Consider the following 13,285-nt stretch of genomic DNA (forward strand, 5'->3'; position numbering starts at 1 on the left):
TTCACAGAACCAATTTATCAGCTATTAAATAACCCAAAATCAAGCTAAAAGGTATAAATATCAAACAAAACAGTACAGTACAGAAAGAGACCATTAGTTAAAAAAAAAAATCAAACTTTTATTAATAAGCAACAAATAAACACTTAAGAGCCAACAATTTACCCTATCATGATCTGGCTTCACTCTACATTACAAGCTGGTAAGGACAAGCTGGTAACTCCGGTACTGAAGTTCTTATTCCCTATCCGAAGGATAGGCAATAAGTGTCTGATTGAAGGGGGTATGAACGATGCGACCTGCGAACTCCTGCCCAACACCATGCTTTCATCTACAGAGCAGCAACCGATCCGTGCATGGAGCTGTGTCAACCACCACATGGAGCCGTGGTCAACACCCCTCCCCTCCATGCATCTCTATGAAAGAACCGGAGATACGCTAACGCTGCATCTCTGGCTCTCACTTAGAGATGCAGGAAGAGGGCTTGTCGATAGAGCTGAGCGAACTTTAAAAAAAATTCAATTCGATACGAATTTATTTGTGGCGAATCTATATTAAAAACGGCTGTTTCTGGAGCCTCAATAGGGGTGTAGAACACTTTACTTTGTTCTAACACGCATATGGAGGGTGCTGCGGTAGTGAAATAATACTGTTATTCCGAATGACATGCAGATTACAGACATCACTTTTAGAATCACTGCTGCACAGAGGCACAATGACAGAGCCTGGAGGTGGCATCAATGTGAGGATACCATATAGTGGCTGAATGACACAGTGTGGAGGTGTTGGCAGCATGAGGAGACCTTACAGTGGCTAAATGACACAGCGTGGAGGTGTTGGCAGCATGAGGAAACAATATTGTGGCTGAATAACACAGTTTGGATGTGGCTGAGGCATGAGGAGACCATATAGTGGCTCAATGACACAGTGTGGAGGTGTTGGCAGCATGAGGAGACCATATAGTTGCTGAATGACACAGCCTGGAGCTGGCAGCAGCATGAGTAGACACTAGAGCATCACAATCCCTAAGATTAAAAGATACATTTTGAAACTTAAATTGAAGATTTAGGGTAGCTAGTGCTACTATAAAAAAATTTTAGGCCCAGCAGCATCAGTAAACCATATATTGGCTGAATGACACAGCCTGGAGTTGGCTGAAGCATGAGGAGACCATATAGTGTCTGAATGGCACAGCCTGGAGTTGGCAGCAGCAGGAATAGACATTAGGACTTCACAATCCCCAAGATTAAAAGATTAATTTTGAAATTAAAATTTAAGATTTAGGGTAGCTAGTGCTACCATAAACATTTTTTTAGGCCCTGGCCCAGCAGCATCAGTAAACCATATATTGGCTGAATGTCAAAGCCTGGAGTTGGCAACAGCATGAGAAGACCATTGAAATTTAAGATTTTTAAATAGAAATTTAAGATTTTGAAATTGAAATTGAGGATTTTGAAATTGAAATTTTAACTCCCAAGTTTTAGTGTCCCGGGCCCCGGTGTGTGGGTACAAAGGACAAAATCCAACAAGAAGTAACATGTCACATGGCAGCACAATGACAGAGCCTGGAGGTGGCATCAGTATGGGGAGACCATATAGTGGCTACATGGCACAGCCTGGAGTTGGATGAAACATGAGAAGAGACCATATGGTGGCTGAATGAGACAACCCTGGGGTGGCATCAGTATGAGGAGACCATATAGTGGCTGAATGACTGCCTGGAGTTTGTGGCAGCATGGGGAGACCATATAGTGTCTGAATGGCACAGTCTGGATTTGGCTGAAGCATGAGGAGACCATATATTGGCTGAATGGCAGAGCCTGGAGTTTGTGGCAGCATGAGGAGACCATACAGTGTCTGAATGGCACAGCCTGGAGTTGGCAGCAGAATGAGTAAATACTAGGGCTTCATAATCCCTAAGATTAAAAGATGAAATTTAAATTGAAGATTTAGGGTAGCTAGTAGTGTTGCTCGCGAATATTCGCAAAGCAAATTTTATTTGCGAATATTGCATATTCATGAATTTGCGAATATTCGCGAATATAGCACTATATATTCGCTATTACGAATATAGTTTTTTTAATTTTTTCGTGTTTTTTTTCACAGTACACATCACAGTGATCATCCCTCTCTGCTTCCAGCTTGTGTGGTGTAAAGAAGGCTCTAATACTACTGTGTGAGACTGGCGTACGAATTTTCGCATATGTGAAAATGTGCATATGCTAATTTCCACATATGCAAATTTTGCTTATGCTAATTTTTTTGTATGCTAATTTTCGTATATGCGCATTTTTGTGTATGCTAATTTTTGAATATGCAAATTTTCGCATATGCGAAATTTCGCATATGCGAAAATAAAACGCTAATATTATGAATGTGCAAATTTAGCGAATATATGACGAATATTCGTCCACATATTCACGAAATATCGCGAATTCGAATATGGCCTATGCCGCTCAACACTAGTAGCTAGTGCTACCATTAAAAAAAATTCGGGCCCAGGCCCATCAACGTCCGTAAACCATATATTGGCTGAATGACACAGCCTGGAGTTGGCTGAAGCATGAGGAGACCATATAGTGTCTGAATGGCACAGCCTGGAGTTGGCAGAAGCATGAGGAGACCATTGAAATTTAAGATTTTTAAATTTAAGATTTTGAAATTGACATTGAAGATTTTAAATAGAAATTTTAACTCCAAAGTTTTAGTGTCCAGGGCCCCGGCGTGTGGGTACAAAGGACCAAAACTAACAAGGGGTCACATGGCAGCACAATGACAGAGCCTGGAGGTGGCATCAGTATGAGGAGACCATATAGTGGCTGAATGACTGCCTGGAGTTTGTGGCAGCATGAAGAGACCATGTAGTGACTGAATGGCACAGCCTGGAGTTGGCTGAAGAATGAGGAAACCATATAGTGGCTAGATGGCACAGCCTGTAGGTGCCTGAAGCATGCAGATATCAAATTGTGGCTGAATGAGACAGCCTGGAGGTGGCAGCAGCATCAGAAGTCCTGAAAGTGAAATATGCTGCGGATGCTCCCCGAGTGACTCTGCCCTTAAAGCATCTATAGGGCAGAAAGGAGATAGATGAGTTTTTTCTTAGTGAGGTTTCTATACCTAAAAAAAAAGAAATCTATGCCTGATGATCACAGTGAAGAATTTTAATTTTAAAACACGAAAAATGTAGGTCAATTTTCTTTGTTTGACCATCAAAGTACATGACAGTCTTTTTGTGAAAGCTGTTGTGCATTTAGTGCTGTAGAAATACTATTTAGTGTTTTTTTTCTTTAAATCAAAGTAATTTTGTGGACATTTCCAAAATCAGAAATTGTTGGAAGAGCTAAATAGCATCGCTGCCAAAAATGCAGAAAAGCTGGTGTTCATTAAAATCTATGCCAGCATTTTCACAGATGCTTTTCAATTTAAAAAGTTTGTGCTGGATATTTCAGTGAATAATAAGGATCAACGTATTCAAGTGACAATTCTAAATGCTTTGAAGATCACGTAGTAGATGAATAGCAACAGATGGACTTACTGGAATATTTATTTTAGTTGTTTAAAACAGATATTCACACATTGCTAGCCATTTATATTACACAAACAAACGTTATTGGACTTTATATAATTTAATTTGGTTAGGAAGTCATGGAAATAAGTAATGGGGATGAAAATGTGTTTGTCAATATAGAGTTAGGTCATGCTAATCCTAAAATACCTAGGCAGAGGTACTACCCAGATATGTCATATTCTCTGTCCACTGTACTTTTAGGCCAATCCTTATGTTGGTTTAGGGATGAGGGAGATGTGCAGCACTATGAAAAGGCTCCAAAGTATAAAATGCCTAGTCTCTACTAGTAGAGTGCAGATGTAACTGATCAATGTTATGCAATAGCATAGCATTGTTTAGTATTAGCAATCTAATGCTTGCTTATGAAAATCGCCTATAAGTATAAAAAAGTAAATAAAAAAAATTATATATAAAAAGCCCTCAAATCCAAAACACCCTCCCCCCTTTAATTTGTTTCCTCCCCCGGACCAATTAAAACAGATCATAGCACAAAAAATTAGCCCTCCAACAGCCCCATAGAAAGGAAAATACATTTGTTGGAGAAATATGGATTGGTGTGTTTGATTTAAATAAATACAAAGCTAAGCGGGATCTGGCACATATTTCTGGAACTTTTGGTTTCGCAAGTTGGCCCTGAAGTTAAACGTCACAAACCTTTTATGCAATACCGAGCCATCCTCCAGCCCCTCTCTGCTTCTTTACCTCCCCCTTGACAGTGCACATGCTCACAATTTCACTCAGACATTGTCATTTTTGATCAAAATCTATTTCTGAGGAAAAAATGTGCAACCATGTGCGCTACTGGCATGGCTTAGTACATGACTTAAAAAAGTGTCAACCTCTCTCTTAAGTCTTAAGTGAATAAAAAAAAAAGTGTATATATATATATATATATATGTCCTCTGGGAAATAAATGTGAAATGTAATCAATTCATCTTAAGATGTTTTTAAAAAACATCAGCTGTTATCAGATCACTACACAATGACTTTTCTTAGTCTTATGGCAGTTTTGCGGTGTAGAATAAAATATGTTAAGAAATTTTAGACAGTGTGCTCCTGACCTAAGGCTGGGTTCACAGCAAAACAATCTGTGATGTCTTTTATTTTAAGGTCAGATTATCAAATGTAATCGGTAAAAAAAAAAAATGCTACAGTGTAGCTCACTTAAAGGGGTATTCCAGGATTTTTTTGACTATGCTACAGGAGCTGTAAAGTTAGCGTAGTTCATAATATAGTGCTTGTACCTGTGTGTGACGGTTTTCTCACAATTCTTCTGTGATTTTTACCCCAATATTTATTTTTAACAGCATACAAAATTACTGTTGTCTTAGATTTTTCCCAGCTTGCAATGCGGCCGAGACCTGACTCACTAGTCAGCTGATGACAGGGAGCCTGTCTGCTTCAATGGGTGGAGCGATCGCTTGGTGGGAGAGAGATCAATCTGCAACTAATGCAAAAGCTGTAGGCACCCTGATTGAAGACCACTGGTCTTTTGATGGATGCAGCTCATTTATGTTTCAATGGGTGGGGTGGCTGATGGGTGGGAGGGAGGAAAATAGAATTATGGGATTTGTAGTCAAAAAGAGAAAAGTCAAACAGGAAATACAAGTTCACAAAAAGCTAGCCACAGTGTTATGGTAATCTCATGACATTTAGCCCCAAGACAAGCTCGGATCCTTCATAAGCATGTCCAGTACTGCCTGCCAGGTACGTACTAAAATCACCTTGTGGTGGATAACCCCTTTAAAGCAAAGTATGAACCCAAGGTTACTGGTGTTACCTACACCTAAAATAGGCCAAAATACAGCATAGAAGTAATATAATAAATTATATAAAAAGAATCCATACAAAAAAAATTATATAGTAACCAGTCCTCAAAGGTACATAGGAAATGGAAAAATGTGATCCAGTAGATATTGTAAAGTAATTATAATAATATATTAGATAAATGTTGGTATATATGGCTTGGATCAGCCCTTGCACCGCTTCCAGAAAACACAATCTAAAAATATCAGTAAGAAAAAAGATACAATAACAATAACAATAAGAGCAGTTGTAAAAGTTGAAACCACTAAAATATGAAAAATTCCCCAATATGTAAAAAGTCCATCTAAACCATATAAGGCTAGGTATAATGTTCATCAAAAGTGCCACTGTTGGTAATAGTGTTAAAATCAAATAGTAGCAATATAGAGATGTGAAAAGAGATGTAATAGTGCATTTTGTATAACCCCAACACGATGGTGCAAACAAAGTGGGAGGGGAAGATTGGGAAAGAAATATGTAAAACATGGAATGGATTTGTTGTTCTTATATCACAAATAGGATTACAAGTGAAAATGAATGGCACATACAAAAAGGGGTCATATGTATAATAATGGTGAAACTGGATCTAATAGAGATGTAGAAGAAAAGCAGTAAGAATCAAAGCAAGAAACAATAAAAGCAAGTAGATATAGAACATCACAATAATAGACATGAACATATGCATAAGGTAAACATAAAAATAAATATAAAAATAAATAAAAAAAATATATATTTTTTAATAAAAATACATTTTTCCATTATTTTCCATTATCTTCCATTTTCTTTCATTCTCATATTATTCCATTTTTAGCATTACTATTATTATTATTATTTTCATTTTTATGTAATCTTTATATTGATTATTTATTTCATTTTCTTTTTGTATTTCTATTTTCATTTTTATTTCATTTTTATTCATTTTTATATTTATTTTCATTTTTATTTCTACCTTATGCATATGTTCATGTTTATTATTGTGATGTTCTATATCTCTTTGCTTTCATTGTTTCTTGTCTGGATTCTTACTGCTTTTCTTGTAAATCTCTATTAGATCAAGTATCACCATTATTATGCATTTGACCCCTTTTTGTATGTGCCATTCCTTTTTACTTATAATCCTATTTGTGGTATAAGAACAACAAATCCATTCCATGTTTTACATATTTCTTTCCCAATCTTCCCCTCCCACTTTGTTTGCACCATCGTGTTGGGGTTATACAAAATGCACTATTCCATCTCTTTTCACATCTCTATATTGCTACTGAAGAAAAGGCTCATGGCCTTGAAACGCGTCTAGCCCCCCCTTTATTTTGTTGGACCACTTATCCCTAATGGGAACTGTTCCCTATTTGCACCTTAAAAGCTGTGTGGGCCTACCATGTGGATGCCAAAGAGAATTGTGCAATATCTTAATATATGGCTGAATCACCTATCTAGCAGCCTAGCATCCATCCAGAGACATTGGACCCATACACCATACATTTACTAAAGAAGTGTATGCTCACTCTAGCTGAGTACCTGCACCAGGACCGGGCGGTGCACGCCCACTACTCACGCGGACCTCACAGGAGCCGGACAACTACTATACACGCACAATCCCGCCATGTAACCACTCACGCTGCAGGCATGCAACTGCCGTCCATCCACTTGCGCTACAGACACGCGGCTCCACTGAGAAGCTCCTAACACTGTCGGCTCACATCACACATTTGGCCGGCCAGGAGGCTGGAGCTGGCTAAAACTGGGGGACTGGTGGTGAGCAGTGCCATGCACCACAGTGCCTGTTTTATCTATTTGATTTGATCACTATTACCAACAGTAGGACTTTAATGAACGTTAATCCTAGTCTTATATGGTTTAGATGGACATTTTTACACATTGGGAACTTTTTCATATTTTAGTGGTTCCTACTTTTACCACTGCTCTTATTGCTATTGTTATTATTTTATCTTTTTTACTGTTATTTTTATATTGTGTGCTATGGAATCTGCGCAAAGGGCCCTGCGCTAGATGTCAGCCATATATACCAACATTTATCTAATACCGTATATACTCGAGTATAAGACGAGCTTTTCAGCACGATTTTTCATACTGAAAACGCCCCCCTCGGCTTATACTCGAGTGAACTCTCCGCCTGTCAATCCCTTTCAGTGGTCTTCAACCTGCGGACCTCCAGATGTTGCAAAACTACAACTCTCAGCATGTTGGGAGTAGTAGTTTTGAAACATCTGGAGGTCCGCAGGTTAAAGACCACTGCGGCCTTCGTCATCATCCAGACCCCCTTTAGTTTTCTACTCACTGGGAAGGAAGGGTGAGCTGGTCAGGGCCATCAATGCTGCAGGGACCGTCCGGTGGGGAGGGTTAGTCGTTCCGGGTTGTCCATTTTCACCGGGAGGCCCTCTTCTCTGCTCCGGGCCAGCCCCGAACTAGTGACGTGGCCTTGACGACGATGCACAGGGACGTCCGTTCGCAGTCAAGGCAATGTCACCAGTCCGGGGCCGGCCCGGAGCAGAGAAGAGGGCCTCCCGGTGAAAATGGACAGCCCGGAATGACTAACCCTCCCCACCAGATGGTCCCTGCAGCATAGATGGCCCGGACCAGCTCACCCTTCCTTCCCACCGATGGGAGGTGAGTAGAAAACTAAAGGGGGTCTGGATGATGACGAAGGCCGCAGTGGTCTTCAACCTGCAGACCTCCAGATGTTTCAAAACTACCACTCCCAGCATGCCCGGACAGCCGATGGCTGTCATTGAAGGGATTGACAGGGATTGACAGGCGGTGATGATAAAGCCCCCCTTCATCATCACCGTCTGTAAAGGCAATGATGACGAGGGGGATGATGACAGGGTGATGACGAGGTGATGATGACGGGGGTGAAAATGACAGGGTGATGATGATGGGGGTGTTAATGACAGGGGTCTGGATGATGACAGAGGGGGATGATGACATGGGGATATGATGTATTTCCCACCCTAGGCATATAGTCGAGTCTAACTTTTCCTGGGTTTTTGGGGTAAAATTAGAGGCTTGGCTTATATTTGGGTCGGTTTATATTCAAGTGTATACGGTAATTTATTTTAATTACTTTACTATATCTACTGGATCTAATTTTTCCATTTCCTGTGTACCTTTGAGGACTGGTTTCTATATCATTTTTAGAATTAATTATTTTTATATAATTTACTATATTACTTCTTTCAGCAAGTATGGCTGCTGCAAAAAGCAGCTACTTTTCTGGTTAAAGGGGTACTCAGGTAGAAATGTTATACATATTTGTTATACATATTTGTAAATTACTTCTATTAAAATCTTACACCTTCTTGAATTTATCAGCTGCTGTATGCTCCAGAGAAAGTTGTATAGTTATTTCCAGTTTGACCACAGTGCTCTCTGCTGTAACCTGTGTCCATGTCAGAACCTGTCCAGAGCAGGAGAGGTTTACTGTAGGAATTTGCTCCTACTCTGGACAGTTCCTGACATGGACTGAGGTGTCAGCAGAGAGTACTGTGGTCATACTGGAAAGAACTACACAACTTTCTCTGGAGCATACAGCAGCAGATATGTGCTTATAAATTTTGTCTCAGATTGATAAATCTGGGCCTGTATCTTTCAGACCCTGTGTAATGTCTGTTTGTTTGTGTTTTCATTTTTCCATTTTAGACCCTGTTTAGACCTTGTTTTTCATACATTTTCTGCTTTCTGTGCTTTTCTTCCAGACGTGGAAGAGTTAAGCCTTTCACTCATGTGCTAGGCGGGTGTGGCAATATAACTCCAGCTCAGTCTGCATTCTAGTTGCTGGTTATTTTGTGCAATATACTCTGCTATGATGTTTGTTTGTGAAATAACGCTACTATGATGTCTATTTGTGCTATAAATTTCCAAGTCTGCTTGAGCATTTACCTTGTATTTATCTTGTGTTATTTGATCTGAGCTGTTACAAGACATCCCTGTGACCTTTCATTGGGACTCTGGAGAATTGAGTTTTAGTACAAGATATCTCCGTGCCCAATGGTGCACTCTTGGAGATTGAGTTCTAGTAACAAGACATTCCTGTGTTTTCTGGAGGTTTTCTGGGGGGATTGGGTTTTTATTCCTGTTTTGTTCCTGGAGTCATTGCTGACTCATCCGTTTCCCAGTCTTGTGCTCCGGACCTAATCTGTTTGTTAGTTATCTGTGTCCAGTGTGAACAGTGTTCTATATTTATATCATGTTTGGTTGATCTGATATTGTCCTTTGTACTTGTATCTGTTTGTGAACACTATGTTTCTGATCAATTTGCCTGTTTATATTCTGCCCTGTTAGTATTTATATTCTGTCTGGTTTATCTGGTTGTCTAGTTGTTTTCCGTTTCTGGCCTGTGACCAACTACTGAATGTTTATTATTTGTTTTAAGGCCACTGTACTTTAGCACAGGCAGGGACCGGCTCCAAGTTGTAAATTGTGTATGGGCAAGTAAGCAGGGAGAGTGTTTTTAAGGTCAGTTTAGGACTCACTCTCCCTGTCCCCGTAGTCGGTCATGACACCCTGGTTGAAATTACAAAGTTCCCCCAACAAACAATAGACTAAGTTTACAATATAAAAAAAACAATGGTCTTTTCTGGACCATTGTAACTTGAAACCATACTCAACATACAATACTACAGACAGTCCAGATCTGCAAAACATGTCAACTGCTGAAAATACTGAACAAATGGAATGGGCATTTCACTGGTAAAACACCTGTATTTCTGAAGTGCATGCACTGACTAGTTGTCTGGTAGTGCCCCCCTACAGTAAAGTGAAGTACTGCATATTATGTAATACTCTTTGTCACTGTTAACTGCCTCTGTAAACACCAGATGGTTGCTCCATTTTACTTTTTTTGAACATTTGGGGAGATTTATCAAAACCTGTGCAGAGGAAAAATTGACCAGTTGCCCATAGTAACCGATAAGATTGCTTCTTAAATTTTTCACAGCCCTTTTTTAAAAATTAAAAGAAGCTATCTGATTGGTTGCTATGGGCAACTTGGCAACTTTACCTCTTTACAGGTTTTGGTAAATCTCCACCATTACGTGTACTGTACAGGAGCCTAAAGAAGCTGCTGTCCTCTACATAGAAAGTGATTTACAGCTCCCAGCTGCTTTTTATTACTTTTATATGTAAGGACTCGCTTCATCTGTATTAGTTATCTTTCTTTAATCCTCACTTTTTAAAATTTTTGGATGAAATTGAGGGGCTTCAGGACCAGTTACAAGGTTTCCATAGAGTTATGGTCTCAACATACAATGGTTTCAAGATACAACAGTCATTCTGCAACAAATTAATATTGTAACTTGAGGGGACACTGTACATCTGATATATCTGATTTAGGATAAGAGATGACAGAAGGAGCCATGAAAATTGGCAGAAGACACACCCAATAAATATCTCTACAGTAGAATACACACACCCAATTGATATTTCTACAGTAGAATACACACACCCAATAGATATTTCTACATTTAAAATGAAAGCTGCCATGTTACTCTATCATTTTTAAATGCTATTTGTCATGTAAAGCTAAAGTTTTGATAGGTTCAGGTCCTGACCAATCATAAGAACGAGCCGGGAGAACTGCACACTTAGTGTGTTCTCTCCTGCCTCTGTGTCACATGACCTTAATGGACTTACAATGTAAATCTATAGGTCCAAGTCTCATAGGCCCAGACTCCTTCTCGTCATTGGATGGGGTATGAACACTCAAATCCTGACCAATAAAAACTTTTAAAATGTAAAAAAAAATGTTTTGTTTTCTTTGTTTAATATAGAGACTTCTGGACTCAAATGCATAAATTGTAACAAGAGCCTCAAACAGCAAAACACCATTGAGCCCCTTAAGAATGCAGGATTTTTTTTTTTTTGCACTTTTATTTTTTTCTCCTCATCTTCTAATAGTCATAATGCATTTAATTTTTCATCTACAGACCCATATGAGGCTTCTTTCTTGCACCACCAATTGTACTTTGTAATGACATTAATCATTTTACCACAAAACTAAATAAAATATTTGTGGGGCAAAATTGAAAAAAAGAATGCCATTATGTTATTTTTGGGGATTTCCGTTTGTATGCAGTGTACTTTTTTTTTTTTTTTAATGACCAGTTCTCTTTATTCTGTAGGACTGTACGATTTCAACAATATCCAATTTATATATATATATATATATACACAACCCGGAATCAGAAAAGATTTATATGAATAAATGAAATTTAGCCTGGAACTTTTCCCATAAAACTATCAATCTGCTCAGCTCACCATGCTTATTTTGAGACAAGTTTATGAGCTTATTTAAAATAAAAAAAGTTGTAAAAAACGTGAGTTGCTGTTTTTTACTGCAGTTGAGTACTCATACTTTATTCTACGTATCAGTGTAATTACAGCAATACAAATTGTATGCGGTTTTTGCTTTACACTTGATGTTTTGTCCATTACAACTTTTTTTTTTAAACTATTCTGGGCTAGATGTGGCTTTTTCCATAACTTTTTGGTGCATGTTTTTTAGGCGATAAGGTGACCAAAAGAGCAATTCTGGCACTGGGAATCATTTTACTCAGGTGGTGTAAAGTAAAATAAGTCAGACATTTTCTGAATGAGCCAATAAACAATATGTTGTTTTTTATATTTTTTTTATATATACCACAAATGGGAAAGAGGTGTTTAAAATTTTAATACTTGTGTATATTAATGATGTAGGGGTACTAATACAGTGTACCTTAACCTTAACCCCAACGTCCTCACAATACAGTATATCATATGTGAGAAAGGGATTACATATGTACATACTTGTCTGTATCTAAAGAATCAACTTTTAAGTTGTTTCTGCCTCTCATGAGAGAATCATCTAATATTTTAGGACAACATATAGCACAACTAAATGATGGTTATTTTAGAAAAAAGTACACATCTATTGCATGTGCCCAAAGTTTAAAACAGATGTTTTCAATGGGTGTCCATACTATGATAAATCTGTTATTGTAAATTTCAATGGTTTTGGCTTAGTTTGTGTCCAGATTACTTCAGAAAATATTATTTGGCTGCTGAGCATAAAACTAAATATAATATGTAGACAATGTTCCAAGAAAGAAATAACATTGATTCTTCAGTTTCATACCAGAGAGCTGTGAATTGATGTCATAATTGTGTTTAATACACTGTCTAGAAGGGCCAGTTGTTTTCATAATCATTGTCAATATCAAGTGTGTGTATATTTGTGAATACATATTTAACATCAAATCTGTGCATACTGCCAACATTTTCTATTTAATTTACATGTCATACATCTTATCACATAAAACACTAAACTGTTACCAGTTGTTGGTTGGTCAGAATGTGGTTTGCCAAAGACAAGGTAACCGCTCCCACCTCCACTTACTGCACCTGTGCACAGGCTTGATTGGCATTGTCTTCAACCTCCACCAGTAGGTACAACAATAAAATTATCCATCACCAGGATCGCAGCAAAAAATGTAGAAGCTTTATTGGGTCATAGGCAGATGGAACATACACAGCCGACGAGTTTCAGACCTACACTCATTCCTTAACCATGACTAGAGATAAGGTGAAGATCCAAAACGCGTAGGCTGTGTATGTTACGTCTGCCTATGACCAAATAAAGCAACATTTTTAGTGTGACCCTGGTGCTGGACAATTTTCTTGTACCTAAATGTGGTTTGGTTGCAAGATTATGTATTCCGCATGCACAGTCATTGGTGACATAGATTGGTAAGATAGAAAGTTATAGAAAGTTAGAATTGTAAATATCATGTGGCAATTGGTGAACCCTGTTACATGTTACATTGGGGCTCAACACCTGTTAAAGCAAATACAAATCAATAGTCAGTAAAAAGAAAATGCGCTTCCTTGTTCTATCCCACCAATGGACTTGTTATTATG

This window comes from Hyla sarda, chromosome 1, assembly GCF_029499605.1.
Source record: "Hyla sarda isolate aHylSar1 chromosome 1, aHylSar1.hap1, whole genome shotgun sequence".
Lineage (NCBI taxonomy): Eukaryota > Metazoa > Chordata > Amphibia > Anura > Hylidae > Hyla > Hyla sarda.